The sequence below is a fragment of the Scyliorhinus canicula genome, chromosome 7, assembly GCF_902713615.1.
Source record: "Scyliorhinus canicula chromosome 7, sScyCan1.1, whole genome shotgun sequence".
Lineage (NCBI taxonomy): Eukaryota > Metazoa > Chordata > Chondrichthyes > Carcharhiniformes > Scyliorhinidae > Scyliorhinus > Scyliorhinus canicula.
The window spans coordinates 207,017,652-207,039,221 of NC_052152.1; positions in this window are offsets into that span (position 1 = coordinate 207,017,652).

The following is a 21,570-nucleotide window of genomic DNA, read 5'->3' on the forward strand; positions in this document are numbered from 1 at the left end:
CTGGTCTTGTATTCTAGCCCTTCAGTACCTTCTCCCAGACCATTAATGTATATTGTAACTGACAGCACTGACACCTGAGGCACACCACTCGTCACCGGCTGCCATCCTGAAAAAGATCCCTTTATCCCCACTCTCTGCCTTCTGCCAGTCAGCCAATCCTCTATCCATGCCAGGATCTTACCCTTAACACCATGAGCTCTTAACTTATTTAACAGTCTCTTTAGGTCCCTGGGGTGTAGTCCATCTGGTCCAGGTGATTTATCCACCTTCAGACCTTTCTTAACCTAGGATAAAAGTTTGGCACAACATCGTGGGCCGAAGGGCCTGTTCTGTGCTGTATTTCTCTCTCTCTCTCTCTCTCTCTCTCTATGCGGCACTTTGTCAAAGGCCTTTTGGAAATCTAAATAAATCACGTCTACTGTTTCTCCTTTATCTAACTTCCTTGTTACCTCCTCAAAGAACTTGAAGAGTTTTGTCAGACATGACCTCCCTTTGACAAAGCCGTGCTGACTCAGTCCTATTTTACCATGCACTTCCAAGTGCTTCGTGATCTCACCTTTAATAACAGACTCTAAAATCTTACCAATGACCAAAGTCAGGCTAACTGGCCTATAATTTCCCGTCTTCTGCCTCCCTCCCACCTTAAACAAGGGTGTTACATTAGCCACTTTCCAGTCCTCTGGGACCCTTCCTGCCTCTAGTGATTCCTGAAAGATCATCACTAATGCCTCCACAATTTCCTCAGCTATGTCTTTTAGGATCCCGGGGTGTAGTCCATCCGGTCCAGGTGATTTATCCACCTTCAGACCTTTCGGTTTCCCCAGAACCTTCGCCTTAGTAATGGGCACTGCGCTCACCTCTTCCCCCTGGTTCTTCTGGAGCTCTGGCATCCCACTGGTGTCTTCCATCGTGAAGACTGATGCATAGTAATTATTCAGTTTGTCTGCCATTTCTTTGTTTCCTACTATTACTTCTCCAGTCACATTTTCCAGTGGTCCAATGACTATTTTTGCCTCTCTCTTACCTTTTATATATTGAAAAAAATCTCTTCCCTATCTTCCTTTATATTACTAGCTAGCTTGTACTCATACTTCATCTTCTCCCCCGGTTGCTTTCTTAGTTGTCCTCTGCTCACTTTTAAAGGCTTCCCAATCCTCTGGTTTCCCACTAATCCTCACCACTTTGTATGCTTTTTCTTTAGCTTTTATGCTGTCCTTGACATCCCTCGTCAGCCATGGATGCCTTGTCCTCCTCCTTGGGATGAATTTCTGTTGTGCCTCCCTAATAACCCCCACAAACCCCTGCCATTGCTGTTCCACTGTCTTTCCTGCTCGGCTCCTTTTCCAATCAACTCTGGCCAGCCCCTCCCTCATGTCTTTGCACTTACCCTGATTGCAGCTTCTCCCTCTCAAACTGCAGGGTAAATCTATCATATTGTGGTCACTGCTCCCTAAAGGTTCCTTCACCTTAAGTTCCCTAACCAAGTCTGCCTCATTAACATCACCAAATCCAGAATTGCCTGTTCCCTAGTTGGCTCTGTCACAAGCTGCTCCAAAAAAACCATCTCTTAGACATTCCACAAATTCCATTTCTTGGGATCCACTACCAACCTGATTTTCCCAGTCCACCTGCATATTGAACTCCCCCATGATTATTGTAATATTGCCTTTTTTACTTGCCTTTTTGATCTCCTGATGTATTTTCTGCCCCACATCCTGACTACTGCTAGGGGGCCTGTACATAACCCCCATCAGGGTCTTTTTACCTTTGCGATTCCTCACCTCTACCCATAGAGATTCCACGCCTTCTGATCCTATATCGCTCCTTGCTATCGATTTAACTTCATTCATTACTAACAATGCAACCCCGCCCCCTTTTCCCATCTGCCTGTCCTTTCGATAGGACACATATCCTTGTATATTTAGATCCCAGCCCTGATCCCCTTGCAGCCACGTCTCTGTGATGCCCACAACATCGCACCGGCCACTTTCAACGTGCGCAACATGCTCATTTACCTTGTACCATATACTGAGCGCATTTAGGTACAACACCCTCAATCTTGCATTGACCACCTCCCTTTTCACACTCTCCTTAGTCACTGTACCCTGTACTGTGGCCCTTTATGATTTTTGACTGTGGCTTCTCTGCCTTACACTTTCCCCATTACTGCCTTTTTGTTTCTGGTCCCGTTTTACTTCCCTCCGACTCCCTGCATTGGTTCCCAACCCCCTGCCACATTAGAACATAGAAAATAGAACATAGAACGATACAGCGCAGTGCAGGCCCTTCGGCCCTCGATGTTGCACCGACATGGAAAAAACTAAAGGCCATCTAACCTACACTATGCCCTTATCATCCATATGCTTATCCAATAAACTTTTAAATGCCCTCAATGTTGGCGAGTTCACTTCTGTTGCAGGTTGGGCATTCCACGGCCTCACCACTCTTTGCGTAAAAAACCCACCTCTGACCTCTGTCCTATATCTATTACCCCTCACTTTAAGGCTATGTCCCCTTGTGCTAGCCACCTCCATCCGCGGGAGAAGGCTCTCGCTGTCCACCCTATCTAACCCTCTGATCATTTCGTATGCCTCTATTAGGTCACCTCTTAACCTTCTTCTCTCTAACGAAAACAACCGCAAGTCCATCAGCCTTTCCTCATAAGATTTTCCCTCCATACCAGGCAACATCCTGGTAAATCTCCTCTGCACCCGTTCCAAAGCTTCCACATCCTTCTTATAATGAGGCGACCAGAACTGTACGCAATACTCCAAATGCGGCCGTACCAGAGTTTTGTACAACTGCAACATGACCTCATGGCTCCGGAACTCAATCCCTCTACCAATAAAGGCCATCACACCATAGGCCTTCTTCACAACCCTATCAACCTGGGTGGCAACTTTCAGGGATCTATGTACATGGACACCGAGATCCCTCTGCTCATCCACACTACCAAGAATTTTACCATTAGCCAAATATTCCTCATTCCTGTTATTCTTTCCAAAGTGAATCACCTCACACTTCTCCACATTAAACTCCATTTGCCACCTCTCAGCCCAGCTCTGCAGCTGATCTATGTCCCTCTGTAAGCTGCAACATCCTTCCACACTGTCTACAACTCCACCGACTTTAGTGGCGTCTGCAAATTTACTTACCCATCCTTCTGCGCCCTCCTCTAGGTCATTTATAAAAATGACAAACAGCAACGGCCCCAGAACAGATCTTTGTGGTACGCCACTCGTAACTGAACTCCATTCTGAACATTTCCCATCAACCACCACTCTCTGTCTTCTTTCAACTAGCCAATTTCTGATCCACATCTCTAAATCACCCTCAATCCCCAGCCTCCGTATTTTCTGCAATAGCCGACCATGGGGAACCTTATCAAACATTTTACTGAAATCCATGTACACCACATCAACTACTCTACCCTGGTCCACCTGTTCAGTTACCTTCTCAAAGAACTCGATAAGGTTTGTGAGGCATGACCTACCCTTCACAAAACCATGCTGACTATTCCTAATCATATTATTCCTATCTAGATGATTATAAATCGTATCTTTTATAATCCTCTCCAAGACTTTACCCACCACAGACGTTAGGCTCACCGGCCTATAGTTACCGGGGTTATCTCTACTCCCCTTCTTGAACAAAGGGACCACATTTGCTATCCTCCAGTCCACTGGCACTATTCCTGTAGCCAATGATGACCTAAAAATCAAAGCCAAAGGCTCAGCAATCTCTTCCCTGTCTTCCCAGAGAATCCTAGGATAAATCCCATCAGGCCCCGGGGACTTATCTATTTTCACCTTGTCCAGAATTGCCAACACTTCTTCCCTACGCACCTCAATGCCATCTATTCTAATAGCCTGGGTCTCAGCATTCTCCTCCACAATATTATCTTTTTCCTGAGTGAATACTGACGAAAAGTATTCATTTAGTATCTTGCTTATCTCCTTAGCCTCCACACACAACTTCCCACCACTGTCCTTGACTGGCGCTACTCTTACCCTAGTCATTCTTTTATTCCTGACATACCTAGAGAAAGCTTTTGGGTTTTCCTTGATCCTACCTGCCAAAGACTTCTCATGTCCCCTCCTTGCTCGTCTTAGCTCTCTCTTTAGATCCTTCCTCGCTTCCCTGTAACTATCAAGCGCCCCAACTGAAACTTCACGCCTCATCTTCACATGGGGCTCCTTTTTCCTCTTAACAAGAGATTCCACTTCTTTGGTAAACCACGGTTCCCTCGCTCTACCCTTTCCTCCCTGTCTGACTGGTACGTACTGATCAAGAACATGCAATAGCTGTTCCTTGAACAAGCTCCACATATCCAGTGTGCCCAACCCTTGCAGCCTACTTCTCCAACCTACACATCCTAAGTCATGTCTAATGGCATCATAATTGCCCTTCCCCCAGCTATAACTCTTGCCCTGCGGGGTATACTTATCCCTTTCCATCACTAATGTAAAGGTCACCGAATTGTGGTCACTGTCTCCAAAGTGTTCACCTACCTCCAGATCTAACACCTGGCCTGGTTCATTACCCAAAACCAAATCCAAAGTGGCCTCACCTCTTGTTGGCCTGTCAACATATTGTGTCAGAAAACCCTCCTGCACACATTGTACAAAGAACGACCCATCCAATGTACTCGAACTATATATTTTCCAGTCAATATTAGGAAAGTTAAAGTCTCCCATAACAACTACTCTGTTACTTTCGCTCTTTTCCAGAATCATCTTCGCCATCCTTTCCTCTACATCTCTAGAACTATTAGGTGGCCTATAGAAAACTCCCAACAGGGTGACCTCTCCTTTCCTGTTTCTAACCTCAGCCCATACTACCTCGGAAGAAGAGTCCCCATCTTGCATCCTTTCTGCCACCGTAATACTGTCCTTGACTAGCAGCGCCACACCTCCCCCTCTTTTGCCCCCTTCTCTTACCTTACTAAAACACCTAAACCCCGGAACCTGCAACAGCCATTCCTATCCCTGCTCTATCCATGTCTCTGAAATGGCCACAACATCGAAGTCCCAGGTACCAACCCATGCTGCCTGTTCCCCTACCTTATTTTGTATACTCCTGGCATTGAAATAGACACACTTCAAACCACCTACCTGAACACTGGCACCCTCCTGCAAAGTCAAATCTGTGCTCCTGATCTCTCTACTCTCAATCTCCCGTACCCCAAAACTACAATCCAGGTTCCCATGCCCCTGCTGAATTAGTTTAAACCCCCCCAAAGAGTACTAACAAATCTCCCCCCCAGGATATTGGTGCCCCTTAGGTTCAGATATAGACCATCCTGTCTATAGAGGTCCCACCTTCCCCAGAAAGATCCCCAGTTATCCAGAAATCTGAATCCCTCCCACCTGCACCATCCCTGTAGCCACGTGTTTAATTGCTCTCTCTCCCTATTCCTTGTCTCACTATCACGTGGCACGGTCAACAACCCAGAGTAACAACTCTGTTTGTTCTCACTCTGAGCTTCCATCCTAGCTCCCTAAAGGCCTGCCTGACATCCTTGTCCCCTTTCCTACCTATGTCGTTAGTGCCAATGTGGACTACGACTTGGGGCTGCTCCCCTTCCCCCTTAAGGACCCGAAAATCACGATCCGAGACATCACTTACCCTTGCACCTGGGAGGCAACATACCAAACGTGAGTCTCTCTCGCTCCCACAAAATCTCCTATCTGTGCCCCTGACTATTGAGTCCCCAATTACTAATGCTCTGCTCCTCTCCCCCCTTCCCTTCTGAGCAACAGGGACAGACTCCGTGCTAGAGTCCCGTACCCCATGGCTTGCCCCTGGTAAGTCGTCCCCCCCACAAGTATCCAAAACGGTATACTTGTTACTCAGGGGAACGACCGCAGGGGGTCCCTGCACTGACTGCTTCTTCCCAGTCCCTCTTACAGTTACCCATCTATCTCCAGTCTTTGGTGTAACTACTTCCCTGAAGCTCCTATCTATGATCACCTCTGCCTCCCGAATGATCCGAAGTTCATCCAACTCCAGCTCCAGTTCCCTAACTCGGTCTTGTAGGAGCTGGAGCTGGCTGCACTTACTGCAGGTAAAATCAGCAGGGACACTAACGGCATCCCTCACCTCAAACATCCTGCAGGAGGAACATTGCACTACCTTCCCTGCCATACCACTTAATTTCAACCAAGTTCTGGTAAACAAATATAAAACAAGTAAAAAATAATAATATAATATAGCACTTACCTGCTCACACCAATGGGTCTTATTCTAAGGTTAGAGGAGGAGGGCGGGTGGGAGACACTATACGTGTAGTGTCTCGGGTATCCTCTCCACCAGAATTTATTGGCTAGGAGAAAATCCTTCCCAGTAGTCCGCGGGTCGTACTTCCGGTTCCCGCCTTATATTATCTTTGCTCCCACTGGCACCCCGCCGCTCTCAATGTGTCCCCTCCCGCTCTTTCACTGACTCACTGCCGCTCTCCTCGCGCTCTTTTATCCTGTGTCCCTCTGAACTCCTGCTGCTTTATGGGCTCTCCCTCTGTCTCTGAACTCCCGCTGCTTTATGGGCTCTCTGCCTCTGAACTCCCGCTGCTTTATGGGCTCTCTCTGTCTCTGAACTCCCGCTGCTTTATGGGCTCTCTCTGTCTCTGAACTCCCGCTGCTTTATGGGCTCTCTGTCTCTGAACTCCCGCTGCTTTATGGGCTCTCTCTCTGTCTCTGAACTCCCGCTGCTTTATGGGCTCTCTGTCTCTGAACTCCCGCTGCTTTATGGGCTCTCTGTCTCTGAACTCCCCGCTGCTTTCTGGGCTCTCTGTCTCTGAACTCCCGCTGCTTTCTGGGCTCTCTGTCTCTGAACTCCCGCTGCTTTCTGGGCTCTCTCTCTCTGTCTCTGAACTCCCGCTGCTTTCTGGCCTCTCTGCTCTGAACTCCCGCTGCTTTATGGGCTCTCTGTGCTCTGAACGCCCGCTGCTTTCTGGGCTCTCTCTCTCTGACTCCCGCTGCTTTATGGGCTCTCTCGCTCTCTGAACTCCCGCTGCTTTATGGGCTCTCTGTCTCTGAACGCCCGCTGCTTTGTGCTCTCTCTGTCTCTGAACTCCCGCTGCTTTATGGGCTCTCTCTCTCTCTGAACTCCCGCTGCTTTATGGGCTCTCTCTCATCTCTGAACTCCCGCTGCTTTATGGGCTCTCTCTCTCTGAACTCCCGCTGCTTTATGGGCTCACTCTGTCTCTGAACTCCCGCTGCTTTCTGGGCTCTGTCTCCGAACTCCCGCTGCTTTATGGGCTCTCTGTCTGAACTTCCGCTGCTTTATGGGCTCTCTGTCTGAACTCCCGCTGCTTTATGGGCTCCCTGTCTCTGAACTCCCGCTGCTTTATGGGCTCTCTCTCTCTCTCTGAACTCCCGCTGCTTTATGGGCTCTCTCTCTCTGAACTCCCGCTGCTTTATGGGATCCCTCTGTCTCTGAACTCCCGCCGCTTTATGGGCTCTCTGTCTCTGAACTCCCGCTGCTTTATGGGCTCTCTCTGTCTCTGAACTTCCGCTGCTTTATGGGCTCCCTCTCTCTCTGATCTCCCGCTGCTTTCTGGGCTCTCTCTCTCTCTCTGAACTCCCGCTGCTTTATGGGCTCTCCCTCTCTCTCTGAACTCCCGCTGCTTTATGGGCTCTCCCTCTCTCTCTGAACTCCCGCTGCTTCATGGGCTCTCCCTCTGTCTCTGAACTCCCGCTGTTTTATGGGCTCCCTGTCTCTGAACTCCCGCTGCTTTATGGGCTCTCTGTCTCTGAACTCCCGCTGCTTTCTGGGCTCTCTGTCTCTGAACTCCCGCTGCTTTATGGGCTCCCTCTGTCTCTGAACTCCCGCTGCTTTATGGGCTCTCTGTCTCTGAACTCCCGCTGCTTTATGGGCTCTCTGTCTCTGAACTCCCGCTGCTTTCTGGGCTCTCTCTCTCTCTGAACTCCCGCTGCTTTATGGGCTCTCTCTCTCTCTCAGAACTCCCGCTGCTTTATGGGCTCTCTCTCTCTCTCAGAACTCCCGCTGCTTTATGGGCTCTCTCTCTCTCTCTCTCTGAACTCCCGCTGCTTTCTGGGCTCTCTCTCTCTCTCTGAACTCCCGCCGCTTTCTAGGCTCTCCCTCTGTCTCTGAACTCCCGCTGCTTTATGGGCTCTCTGTCTCTGAACTCCCGCCGCTTTCTGGGCTCTCTGTCTCTGAACTCCCGCTGCTTTATGGGCTCCCTCTGTCTCTGAACTCCCGCTGCTTTCTAGGCTCTCCCTCTGTCTCTGAACTCCCGCTGCTTTATGGGCTCTCTGTCTCTGAACTCCCGCTGCTTTATGGGCTCTCTCTCTCTGAACACCCGCTGCTTTATGGGCTCTCTCTCTCTCTCAGAACTCCCGCTGCTTTATGGGCTCTCTGTCTCTGAACTCCCGCTGCTTTATGGGCTCTCTCTCTCTGAACTCCCGCTGCTTTATGGGCTCTCTCTCTCTCTCAGAACTCCCGCTGCTTTATGGGCTCTCTCTCTGTCTCTGAACTCCCGCTGCTTTATGGCTCTCTCTCTCTGAGCTCCCGCTGCTTTCTGGGCTCTCTCTCTCTGAACTCCCGCCGCTTTCTAGGCTCTCCCTCTGTCTCTGAACTCCCGCTGCTTTATGGGCTCCCTCTGTCTCTGAACTCCCGCTGCTTTCTGGGCTCTCTCTCTCTGAACTCCCGCTGCTTTATGGGCTCTCTCTCTCTGAACTCCCACTGCTTTATGGGCTCTCTCTCTCTCTCAGAACTCCCGCTGCTTTATGGGCTCTCTCTCTCTGAACTCCCGCTGCTTTATGGGCTCTCTCTCTGTCTCTGAACTCCCGCTGCTTTATGGGCTCTCTCTCTCTGAACTCCCGCTGCTTTATGGGCTCTCTCTCTGTCTCTGAACTCCCGCTGCTTTCTGGGCTCTCTCTCTCTGAACTCCCGCTGCTTTATGGGCTCTCTGTCTGAACTCCCGCCGCTTTATGGGCTCTCTGTCTCTGAACTCCCGCTGCTTTATGGGCTCCCTCTGTCTCTGAACTCCCGCCGCTTTATGGGCTCTCTGTCTCTGAACTCCCGCTGCTTTATGGGCTCTCTCTGTCTCCGAACTCCCGCTGCTTTATGCAGCGCAGGCTCTAGGGTTGCTGGCGTCCCGGGCAAGCTGAACTTCGGCGCCCTTGGGGGGGAGGGGGGGCCGGGGGTGGGGGGGGGGGGGGAGAGGAGGGGCGGGGCCGAGGAGGGGCGGACCCGAGGGGGGGGCGGACACGCGGGGGGCGGACGCGGGGGGCGGGCGGACCCGAGGGCGGGGCGGGGGGGGCGGACCCGAGGGGGGCGGGGGGGGGGACCGAGCGGGGGGGGGGGGAACGAGCCGGGGGGCCGCCCTAGGGGCGGGCGGCCACCGCGCATGCGCTGGTTGGCACCGGCCCAACTGCGCATGCGCGGGACCCGAGTCTCTGGCGCCCCCGAGCACATGGCGCCCCGGGCAACAGCCCGAGTTGCCGGTGCCTTGAGCCGGCCCTGGCATTATGGGCTCTCTGTCTGAACACCCGCTGCTTTCTGGGCTCTCTCTGTCTCTGAACTCCCGCTGCTTTATGGGCTCCCTCTGTCTCTGAACTCCCGCTGCTTTATGGGCTCTCTCTGTCTCTGAACTCCCGCTGCTTTATGGGCTCTCTCTGTCTCTGAACTCCCGCTGCTTTATGGGCTCTCTCTGTCTCTGAACTCCCGCTGCTTTATGGGCTCTCTCTGTCTCTGAACTCCCGCTGCTTTATGGGCTCCCTCTGTCTCTGAACTCCCGCTGCTTTATGGGCTCCCTCTGTCTCTGAACTCCCGCTGCTTTCTGGGCTCTCTGTCTCTGAACTCCCGCTGCTTTATGGGCTCTCTCTGTCTCTGAACTCCCGCTGCTTTATGGGCTCTCTCTCTGTCTCTGAACCCCCGCTGCTTTATGGGCTCTCTGTCTCTGAACTCCCGCTGCTTTCTGGGCTCTCTCTCTGTCTCTGAACTCCCACTGCTTTCTGGGCTCTCTGTCTCTGAACTCCCGCTGCTTTATGGGCTCTCTGTCTCTGAACTCCCGCTGCTTTATGGGCTCTCCCTCTGTCTCTGAACTCCCGCTGCTTTATGGGCTCTCTGTCTCTGAACTCCCGCTGCTTTATGGGCTCCCTCTGTCTCTGAACTCCCGCTGCTTTATGGGCTCTCTCTCTGTCTCTGAACTCCCGCTGCTTTATGGGCTCCCTCTGTCTCTGAACTCCCGCTGCTTTATGGGCTCTCTCTCTGTCTCTGAACTCCCGCTGCTTTATGGGCTCCCTCTGTCTCTGAACTCCCGCTGCTTTATGGGCTCCCTCTGTCTCTGAACTCCCGCTGCTTTCTGGGCTCTCTCTCTGTCTCTGAACTCCCGCTGCTTTCTGGGCTCTCTGTCTCTGAACTCCCGCTGCTTTATGGGCTCTCCCTCTGTCTCTGAACTCCCGCTGCTTTATGGGCTCTCTCTCTCTCTCTGAACTCCCGCTGCTTTCTGGGCTCTCTCTCTGTCTCTGAACTCCCGCTGCTTTATGGGCTCTCTCTCTCTCTCTGAACTCCCGCCGCTTTATGGGCTCTCCCTCTGTCTCTGAACTCCCGCTGCTTTATGGGCTCTCTGTCTCTGAACTCCCGCTGCTTTATGGGCTCTCTCTCTCTGAACTCCCGCTGCTTTATGGGCTCTCTCTCTGTCTCTGAACTCCCGCCGCTTTATGGGCTCTCTCTCTCTCTCTCTGAACTCCCGCTGCTTTATGGGCTCCCTCTGTCTCTGAACTCCCGCTGCTTTATGGGCTCCCTCTGTCTCTGAACTCCCGCCACTTTCTGGGCTCTCTCTGTCTCTGAACTCCCGCTGCTTTATGAGCTCTCTGTCTCTGAACTCCCGCTGCTTTCTGGGCTCTCTCTCCCTGAACTCCCGCTGCTTTATGGGCTCTCCCTCTGTCTCTGAACTCCCGCTGCTTTCTGGGCTCCCTCTGTCTCTGAACTCCCGCTGCTTTCTGGGCTCTCTGTCTCTGAACTCCCGCTGCTTTATGGGCTCTCTGTCTCTGAACTCCCGCTGCTTTATGGGCTCCCTCTGTCTCTGAACTCCCGCTGCTTTATGGGCTCTCTCTCTGTCTCTGAACTCCCGCTGCTTTATGGGCTCCCTCTGTCTCTGAACTCCCGCTGCTTTCTGGGCTCCCTCTGTCTCTGAACTCCCGCTGCTTTCTGGGCTCTCTCTCTCTGAACTCCCGCTGCTTTCTGGGCTCTCTCTGTCTCTGAACTCCCGCTGCTTTCTGGGCTCTCTCTGTCTCTGAACTCCCGCTGCTTTCTGGGCTCTCTCTGTCTCTGAACTCCCGCTGCTTTCTGGGCTCTCTGTCTCTGAACTCCCGCCGCTTTCTGGGCTCCCTCTGTCTCTGAACTCCCGCTGCTTTATGGGCTCTCTCTGTCTCTGAACTCCCGCTGCTTTCTGGGCTCCCTGTCTCTGAACACCCGCCGCTTTCTGGGCTCTCTATCTCTGAACTCCCGCTGCTTTATGGGCTCTCTCTCTCTGAACTCCCGCCGCTTTCTGGGCTCTCCCACTGTCTCTGAACTCCCGCCGCTTTCTGGGCTCTCTCTCTCTCTGAACTCCCGCTGCTTTATGGGCTCTCTGTCTCTGAACTCCCGCTGCTTTATGGGCTCTCTGTCTCTGAACACCCGCTGCTTTATGGGCTCTCCCTCTGTCTCTGAACTCCCGCTGCTTTATGGGCTCTCTCTGTCTCTGAACTCCCGCTGCTTTATGGGCTCTCCCTCTGTCTCTGAACTCCCGCTGCTTTATGGGCTCTCCCTCTGTCTCTGAACTCCCGCTGCTTTATGGGCTCTCCCTCTGTCTCTGAACTCCCGCTGCTTTATGGGCTCTCTCTCTGTCTCTGAACTCCCGCTGCTTTCTGGGCTCTCTCTGTCTCTGAACTCCCGCTGCTTTCTGGGCTCCCTCTCTCTCTGAACTCCCGCTGCTTTATGGGCTCTCTGTCTCTGAGCTCCCGCTGCTTTATGGGCTCTCTCTCTGTCTCTGAACTCCCGCTGCTTTCTGGGCTCCCTCTCTCTCTGAACTCCCGCTGCTTTATGGGCTCTCTGTCTCTGAACTCCCGCTGCTTTATAGGCTCCCTCTGTCTCTGAACTCCCGCTGCTTTATGGGCTCTCTGTCTCTGAACTCCCGCTGCTTTATGGGCTCTCTGTCTCTGAACTCCCGCTGCTTTATGGGATCTCTGTCTCTGAACTCCCGCTGCTTTATGGGCTCTCTATCTCTGAACTCCCGCTGCTTTATGGGCTCCCTCTGTCTCTGAACTCCCGCTGCTTTATGGGCTCTCTCTGTCTCTGAACTCCCGCCGCTTTATGGGCTCCCTCTCTCTCTGAACTCCCGCTGCTTTATGGGCTCTCTGTCTCTGAACTCCCGCTGCTTTATGGGCTCTCCCTCTGTTTCTGAACTCACGCTGCTTTATGGGCTCTCTCTCTCTCTGAACTCCCGCTGCTTTATGGGCTCTCTGTCTCTGAGCTCCCGCTGCTTTCTGGGCTCTCTGTCTCTGAACTCCCGCTGCTTTATGGGCTCTCTCTCTCTGAACTCCCGCTGCTTTATGGGCTCTCCCTCTCTCTCTGAACTCCCGCTGCTTTATTGGCTCTCTGTCTCTGAACTCCCGCCTCTTTCTGGGCTCCCTCTCTCTCTCTCTGAACTCCCGCTGCTTTATGGGCTCTCCCTCTCTCTCTGAACTCCCGCTGCTTTATGGGCTCTCTGTCTGAACTCCCGCTGCTTTATGGGCTCTCCCTCTCTCTCTGAACTCCCGCTGCTTTATGGGCTCTCTGTCTCTGAACTCCCGCCACTTTCTGGGCTCTCTCACTGTCTCTGAACTCCCGCTGCTTTATGGGCTCTCTGTCTCTGAACTCCCGCTGCTTCTGGGCTCTCTGTCTCTGAACTCCCGCTGCTTTATGGGCTCTCTGTCTGAACTCCCGCTGCTTTATGGGCTCTCTCTCTGTCTCTGAACACCCGCTGCTTTATGGGCTCTCTCTCTGTCTCTGAACTCCCGCTGCTTTCTGGGCTCTCTCTCTCTGAACTCCCGCTGCTTTATGGGCTCTCTCTCTGTCTCTGAACTCCCGCCGCTTTCTGGGCTCCCTCTGTCTCTGAACTCTCGCCGATTTCTGGGCTCTCTGTCTCTGAACTCCCGCTGTTTTCTGGGCTCTCTCTCTCTGAACTCCCGCTGCTTTATGGGCTCTCTCTCTCTGAACTCCCGCCGCTTTCTGGGCTCTCTCTCTGTCTCTGAACTCCCGCTGCTTTCTGGGCTCTCTCTCTCTGAACTCCCGCCGCTTTCTGGGCTCTCTCTCTGTCTCTGAGCTCCCGCCGCTTTCTGGGCTCCCTCTGTCTCTGAACTCCCGCTGCTTTCTGGGCTCTCTGTCTCTGAACTCCCGCTGCTTTATGGGCTCTCCCTCTGTCTCTGAACTCCCGCTGCTTTCTGGGCTCTCTCTCTCTCTGAACTCCCGCTGCTTTCTGGGCTCTCTGTCTCTGAACTCCCGCTGCTTTATGGGCTCTCTCTCTCTGAACTCCCGCTGCTTTATGGGCTCTCCCTCTGTCTCTGAACTCCCGCTGCTTTCTGGGCTCTCTCTCTCTGAACTCCCGCTGCTTTATGGGCTCTCTCTCTCTGAACTCCCGCTGCTTTATGGGCTCTCTCTCTGTCTCTGAACTCCCGCTGCTTTCTGGGCTCCCTCTGTCTCTGAACTCTCGCCGCTTTCTGGGCTCCCTCTGTCTCTGAACTCCCGCTGCTTTCTGGGCTCCCTCTGTCTCTGAACTCTCGCCGCTTTCTGGGCTCTCTGTCTCTGAATTCCCGCTGCTTTCTGGGCTCCCTCTGTCTCTGAACTCTCGCCGCTTTCTGGGCTCTCTGTCTCTGAATTCCCGCTGCTTTCTGGGCTCCCTCTGTCTCTGAACTCCCGCTGCTTTATGGGCTCTCCCTCTGTCTCTGAACTCCCGCTGCTTTATGGGCTGTCTGTCTCTGAACTCCCGCTGCTTTATGGGCTCTCCCTCTGTCTCTGAACTCCCGCTGCTTTATGGGCTCTCTGTCTGAACTCCCGCTGCTTTATGGGCTCTCTGTCTCTGAACTCCCGCTGCTTTATGGGCTCTCTGTCTGAACTCCCACTGCTTTATGGGCTCTCTGTCTCTGAACTCCCGCTGCTTTATGAGCTCTCTGTCTCTGAACTCCCGCTGCTTTATGGGCTCTTCTTCTCTGAACTCCCGCCGCTTTATGGGCTCTCTCTCTCTGAACTCCCACTGCTTTATTGGTTTAAACCCTTCCCAACAGCAGGGTTTAAACTAGTGTGGCAGGGCGGTGGGAACAGATTTATTTATTGTCCCTGCTCCATTTGTATTCTTTTTAATTCCCTTTCATGCTGTTACTGCAACCAAACACTCTCCAGGCCAATTTCCCCAGCAGAAAACATCCCTGGTTCTGTACCACCCCCTGTGCTCCTCGCATCTCCATCAAACTTGAATGTGGAGCAATCGCTTCAATCTCCACCTTCCTCGCTCTAACTGGTACGTCTATTTTTAAGACATGTGCTAATTTGACTAGCGTGTCTTTGCAAAGCTCCTTTAAATAAACCAGAGATAAGTCATCCACCTGAAGAAAGCATTTGGCAGCTTCCAGAGTCATCTTGTTATATCACCGCAAACATAGTGCCTCTTTTTAATTTACACTGTAACCCAACCTTCCCTGTCCAATGTTTCAAAGATCCTGGACGAGTCCCCAATTTATGTTACCACACCCTGGGCTACTGCACGGTCACTTCCAGCCACACAGTCCCCAAAGTCCCAGCACAAGTGAATTAACCAATAATCCGTATAAAAATTCCTGAAGTCTTGGGCCATTAGCTGCCGAATAATTACAGTCACCAGGTTTGTAATTTGAAACACAATTACTGTTTATTTATAACAGAAATAAAGATGAAATATGCAGTAATTTCAGCTGGATTGCAAGCAAGCTAACCTACTACCACCCCCCCCCCACCCTTAACTGCCCTCTACTTACACGTACAAACCAAACAAACACAAATGGTGGAAAGGGGCTTCGGCGGGGGCTGGGGCGACTGGTGGGGGTTTGCGAGAGGCGTTACAGGGGGGCACTATCTGGCAGGTCGGGTCCGCATGTGGTCAGCACCATGTTGTACGTCGCGACCACATCAGGTCACCGAAGTGCGCATGTGCGGCCAGGGACCCAGCAATTCTCCGGCTGCATCTGTAGGGAACGCCGGGGGTTTTATGTGGCGTGGCTGCTGGCTCACCACCGGGCGGAACGTCGGCACGGGGGCGGCGCTGACTTTTTGGTCGTAATGCTAGACCACATGCTACAGACATAGCCTCAGAATGGGATAATCCAGCCATGATATGTGTAAAATGGCAGAGATCCCAGCACTGAGCCAATGTTTACATTGGAGATGGAGAATAAATAATCTGAGGTGGTTGGAGGCAGGAGGTTATTTGATAAAAATTTCCAGGAATGTGCCTGATCAGAGTTGGTAACCCTGAGGTTAATAATAACAATCGCTTATTGTCACAAGTAGGCTTCAATGGAGTTACTGTGAAAAGCCCCTAGTCACCACATTCTGCCGCCTGTTCGAGGAGGCTGGTACGGGAATTGAACCCGCGTTGCTGGCCTCGTTCTGCATCACAAACCAGCTATTTAGCCCACTGTGCTAAGCCACCCCCTGGTTGTAGCAGAGAGGGTGAGGAGTGGGCAGCTTACGGAATTTTACCGTTGACTTGGAGGCTCCTGGCATTGGATTGGCAATAGCAAAAACAACGACCTGCATTTGTGTAGCACCTATAACGTAGCAAAATGTCCCAAGATGCTTCACAGGAGTGACGTCAACCTAAAATTGACAACGAGTCACAAAGGAAGATAATAGAGCTGGGGAGGGGGGGGGGGGGGGAAGCTTTGTCAAAGATCTTGGGTTTCAGCAGCATCTTAACAGAGAGGGAATGAGAGGTGGAAAGGCAGTGAGATTCAGGCAATGAACCTGGGGCCCAGGCAGCTGGAGGCACGTCTGCCATCGGGGATGTGGAGGAGGTAGTTTGTGAACTACCACTTGAATATAGATGTGAAATTATGTGAGGAGAGCAGATAGGAAGGTATCAGAAACTGTCCCACAAAAATAATGCTGATTATTATGAAGCCCTACGCGCACAGTGAGAGACGGTGAGAGATGATAACTCTCTTTATACCAGTCTTGAATAGTCTGTAAACGCAGAAGATTTTGCACCAGTGACAGTACCACGAGTTAATTTTTCCTTTTTAAATCTCAAACTTAATAAGCATGTGATCTTCACAAATGTAGTTGGAACCAATAAACATCAAAAAAATTTAATAACTCATTGCATAATCCTTCCACCTCCCCCCTGCTTCACCCACCCTGCCCTCACCACAGGTTTAAAAGGTGACAGAAGGCTGTCCGCATCACTTGATTATAATAATCATCTATTATTAGTGTCACAAGTAGGCTTACATTAACACTACAATGAAGTTACTGTGAAAATCCCCTCGTCGCCACATTCCGGCTACCGTCTGGGTACACAACAGGGAGAATTCAGAATGTCCAATTCACCTAACAGCACGTCTTTCAGGACTTGTGGGAGGAAACCGGATCATCCGGAGGAAACCCACGCAGACACGGGGAGAACGTGCAGACTCCGCACAGACAGTGACCCAAGCCGGGAATCGAACCTGGGACCCTGGCGCTGTGAAACAACAGTGCTAACCACTGTGCTATATAATACGATGGCAGAATAGGAAGCTACCCTGAGGGAAGGAAATCTGCCGTTCTTACTCAGTCTGGCCTACATGTGACTCCAGACCCACAGCAATGTGGTTGGCTCTTAAATGCCTCTCAAGAGCAATTAGGGATGGGCAATAAATGCTGGCTGGAGGTAACCATGGGTTAGGCATGGGGCCTATGCAAGCGGGACTGTTGTTTAAATTTCTTTTTATCAAATGGTACAGCGAAACACTCATTCGACCCATCGCATCTTTGAAAGAGCTGTAGAATTAGTCCCACTCATCCTCAGTAACCCGAAATATTCCCCATTTCAGGAATTTATCCGAGTCTCTTTGGAAAGTTAGGCCGTGGTATCCTCCGTGCCTGCGATTAAGTGTCGATACCGTAGAACTGGTGCCAAACCTTGACCTATTCCATTACCGTTGAAGGGCTAGCACCGGAGCCATGTGGAACACAATCAATTCCAACAAGAAACGGTGCGGGATTCACCCGGTCTGTGATTGACACTCGGGAGGCTGACAGCTGCAGCCGCACAAACACATTATGCTCCCCACACACACTCATCCCAGCCAACAAGATGGCACGGGTTGTGCTGGAGCGCGCCCATACAGCTGATGGGTCGGCTGGGGCCAGAGGGCACAGAGGGGGGTTCCGTGGGGGGGGGGGGGGGGGACGCCTCTATGACCTGTGAAACTAAGATCACAGTGGGCAGCGGTTGGCGTGCGCAGCTACATGGCCGCCTTGCCGCCTGAGGCAATGGTATTCCGTGCCCGTCCACCCCAACCCCACAGCCCTCTCCCTGGCTATCCCCCGCTACCCCCCCCCCCCCCCCAGCCCTGGCAGAAGCCCCCCCCCGCCAGCAGCACAACTGTCAGCAAACTGCGACGATGTTGGACATTTTCCGTACCCCCTCTCTCTCCCTCAGCAGCCACGGCACTGATTTCACGATTTTTAAAAGCACAAGTGAACCGCGCTGTCAGGAATTCACCCCAGTGGAGGGAGGGAATTGCAGACGCCACGGAGAATACCTGGTCAGGTCCGCTAGTGAAATAACAAGGCACCAGAGAATTGCAATTTGGTGAAACCAGAGCCTGCCGCGATTTCAGCGTGTAAACCGATTGTCGTGTGTTCCGATTGTGGAGTCAACCAACAGAGAATCCCGCCCGGGATTTTACCCCACCTTCTGAAGTGTTAACTCTAGGGTCCCATGGTCATCCTACACTAACGGCATAAACCTTTGTGATGGGACCCAGATCTTCCAACTGAGTGATCCGTTATTCCCCATCCTCACTGCTGTTCAGCAATGTTTCTCATCCTTATTTCCAAATCCCACCATGGCCTCACCACCCCCCTCTCTCTGCAACCTCCTCCAGCTGTACAAGCCTCTGCGAACTTGCCCCTCCTCCAATTGTGGCCTCCTGAGCATCCGCCATCTCCATCTCTTCACCTCTGGCAGCTGCCTGGGGTCTTGGCTCTGAAATTCCCTCCCTAAACCCCTCTGCCTCATCAACTCCCTCTCCTCCATTCAGATGTTCTTTAAATCCAGCCTGTCCACTCAACCTGTCCTAACACATCGTCGAGCGGCTCGGTGTAAATCTGTGTCTGCTGACACACCAACAGCTTGAGACCTTCTACTGTCGGAGGTGCTATACAAATGCAAGTTGAGGTTGTTTCTGTTGCTTACATTCTCCTCTTGTTAAGTTTTGACCTTTGCCAAATCTGTTGAGTTAATTTGCTTTGAAAGCAGTGGGTCAAAATACTTTATATGTTTCTAAATGTTCCTTTTGCAAAGCTATTGCTGCCGAGTAGACACATGATTATCTCGATGATGCACTCGAATTGCTTTGATAAAGATTGTTCTGATTACACAGGGCTCAGAGCCCAGAGAACTGCCCAACTTACTTCTCCCTCTCCAAGGTCCTGACTAACATCTGATCCCTCCTTTCTGCATTCTATATTTAGACTGCAGAAATCTCAAAGCGCTCCAGTTAAAGGACCAAAGTTTTCTTTGCATAGCGGTTGTGTCATCAGCAACAGATGGCTGGGCACGACGGCACGTGACTGTAGTCATGGCAACAAAGTTCATCATGTGCTTGTGAACAGCCCGGCAATTATATCCAATTAACCCTGTGAGAACCAGAGGCAGTTCACCAGCCCCGGCACTCAGCACACTGACAGCCCCCACTTTGCTGAGAAAAGCTAGTGTCAGCCAGAGGGCTTGACGTGGCCTAAGGCTTTCACAGAACCTTCCAGAAAGTTCCACACGGAAGGCTGTTCCACAGATTTAAGGATGCAGCTATCCTAAGTAAATGTTGCAGCTGAGTAAAGGATTTATTCAAATAGCGGGGGGTGTGAGTTAAGACTGCTCTCGGCCCGGTGTGATGTGAAGCGTGATGTTTTGCAGCAGCTGGTGCGAGAGAGACACTGGGGGCAGAGTTCAATAGCATTCAGAAGTGGCCACAATGGCATTATCATCACTGAATCACCCACTAGTAACATCCTGGGGATTTTCATTGACCAAAAACTGAACTGGACTACCATACAAATACTGTGGCAGGTCAATGGCTAGGAATCCTGTGGAGAGTAACTCACTTCCTAACTCACCATCCACAAGACATGAGTCAGGAGTATGATGGAATGCTTTCCACGTGCCTGGATGAGCGCAGCTCCAACAACACTCAAGAAGCTCGACACCATCCAGGACAAAGCAGCCCCGCTTGATTGGCACTCCATGCGCCACCTTCAAACGTTCAGTTCCTCTATCACTGACCCATGAGTGCAGCAGTGCGTACCATCTACAAGCAACTCACCAAATCTCCTTCGACAGCAACTTCCAAGCCCGCAATCTCTGCCCCCCCAGACGGTAAAGGGCAGCAGATACATGGAAACACCAAGTTGCAAGTTCCCCGCCAAGTCACACGCAATCCTGACTTGGAAATATATCATTGTTCCTTCACTGTCACTGGATCAAAATCCTGAAACTCCCTCCCTAACAGCACTGTGGGTGTACCTACACCACACGGACTGGAGCGGCTCAAGAAGACAGCTCACCACCACCTTCTCAATAGTAATTCAGGATGGACAATAAATGCCAGCCCAGCCAGTGATGCCCACATCTTATGAAATAATAAAAATAACCTGCACCCACCGGCTTCTGATGCAAGCTTCATGCTTCGATGATTGCAACTTGCAACCAGCACTAAACGCATTGCTCTCTGTATGCATGTCAGAGCAGGGAGAGGTCAGCACAAGTTCAGGCCAGACTACATCTCTTAAATGGGAGGTGCATTTTGGCTTGGGAGGGTGTTGGATAGACACAAACAGAGAGACTAGATTCAAAGCACTAGAGGCTTCAGTGTGGGTGGTAGACAGGATGAAAGAGGCTGTCCATTAGGGGCCAGGAGGCCCACCAGGAAAATAGGTAGTAGGAGCAGATCACCATCGCAGCCAATGTCAGTGGCTCTGCCCCAGTCCGGATGCAGAGCTGAAAGACGTTTAATGACTACACGTCAGTGGTCAACAAATATCATTCCTGCCAACTTTACCAGTGACCTCAATGCACCACAACTCCTACCTCCCAACGATCTGTCACAATTCATATCTCACATTCACACCCTCACAAACATTAGCATTGCTGAAAACCTCACATTTACATTCTATAGCTTACACACACTGACAGCTATCTAACCATGATAGTCACGTAACAAAGACATATCGTATCACTTTCCTGGACACACTTTGCTCTCTCATGCATTGTGGTACCTCCCTAACCCCAGAGCACCGCCCTCCCCTCCCTGACTCTTCCCCCTTGCTCCTTTCAGATAACCAAGCATTGCAACTTGCCCAGGCACTGATGCTGGAGTGTGAAGAGCGAGAGGAAGGAAAGACTGATGATGTGAAGCTCTGTCACTCCATCACACGCTCTCAGCCGCCAGTGCATATATTAGAAGGAAGCATTGAGCTGGGGTCTGTATGTGGTGCAGCACTCAGTGTGAGTGGCCCATAGCCAGGGAGGGACAGGATTGTCCCTCCCTGGCTACACACACACATTCTGCTCCAGAAGATTCTGATAAGGACTGATGGGCAGCATACAGGGAAACATTTGCATTGACAGACCAGAAAGGAATCTCTAGATGACCAGAAAGAGATGGGGTCCAAGTCCACCTTAAACATGGGGCTGGATTCTCCGTTTTGGAGACTGGGTCCCCACGTCAGCATGAAAACGGTGGTCTTTTACGCCAGGAAAACTGGTGAAAAACGGCCACCGATTCTCCGTTTTGGCTGGGGGTTAGCAGGGAGGTAGCGGGGAGCTCGCAGTTCGAGCTGCCGATACAGCAGTGAACATTTTTGGTTCCGTGGCTGCACATGCGCACAGCGGTAGCCTGCAGCGGCCGTGCCGTGCTTCATAGCGGACTCAGCTTGTGGACCCGGAATGCAAAAGTAGTGCCCCCCTGGACCACCTGCCCACAGTACCCCAGACCCGATAAAAGCCGCATCTGTCCACGGATCGGCCCTCCCCCAACTGTTGCGGCGCCGGACTGAGTCCGCAGCAACCACGCGAGGTTCCCGGACAATGTGAGCACACGTAGCCCACGCCGTCGGGTATTTGGCCGGTCGGGGATGGAGCATTGTGGGGCAGGCCTGGGGCAATGGCCTGAGGCCGTGGATACTTGGTGCGGTGTACTCCTAGAGTACGACACTTTTCAGGGGGTGGAGAATACAACAGCTGGTGCCGCTCCCGATATTGATGTCAAAATGGATTCTCCGCCCTGTTGCTGAACCCGATTTCAGCTTCGGGAAGCGGAGAATCCAGCCCATGGTTTTAAAGGC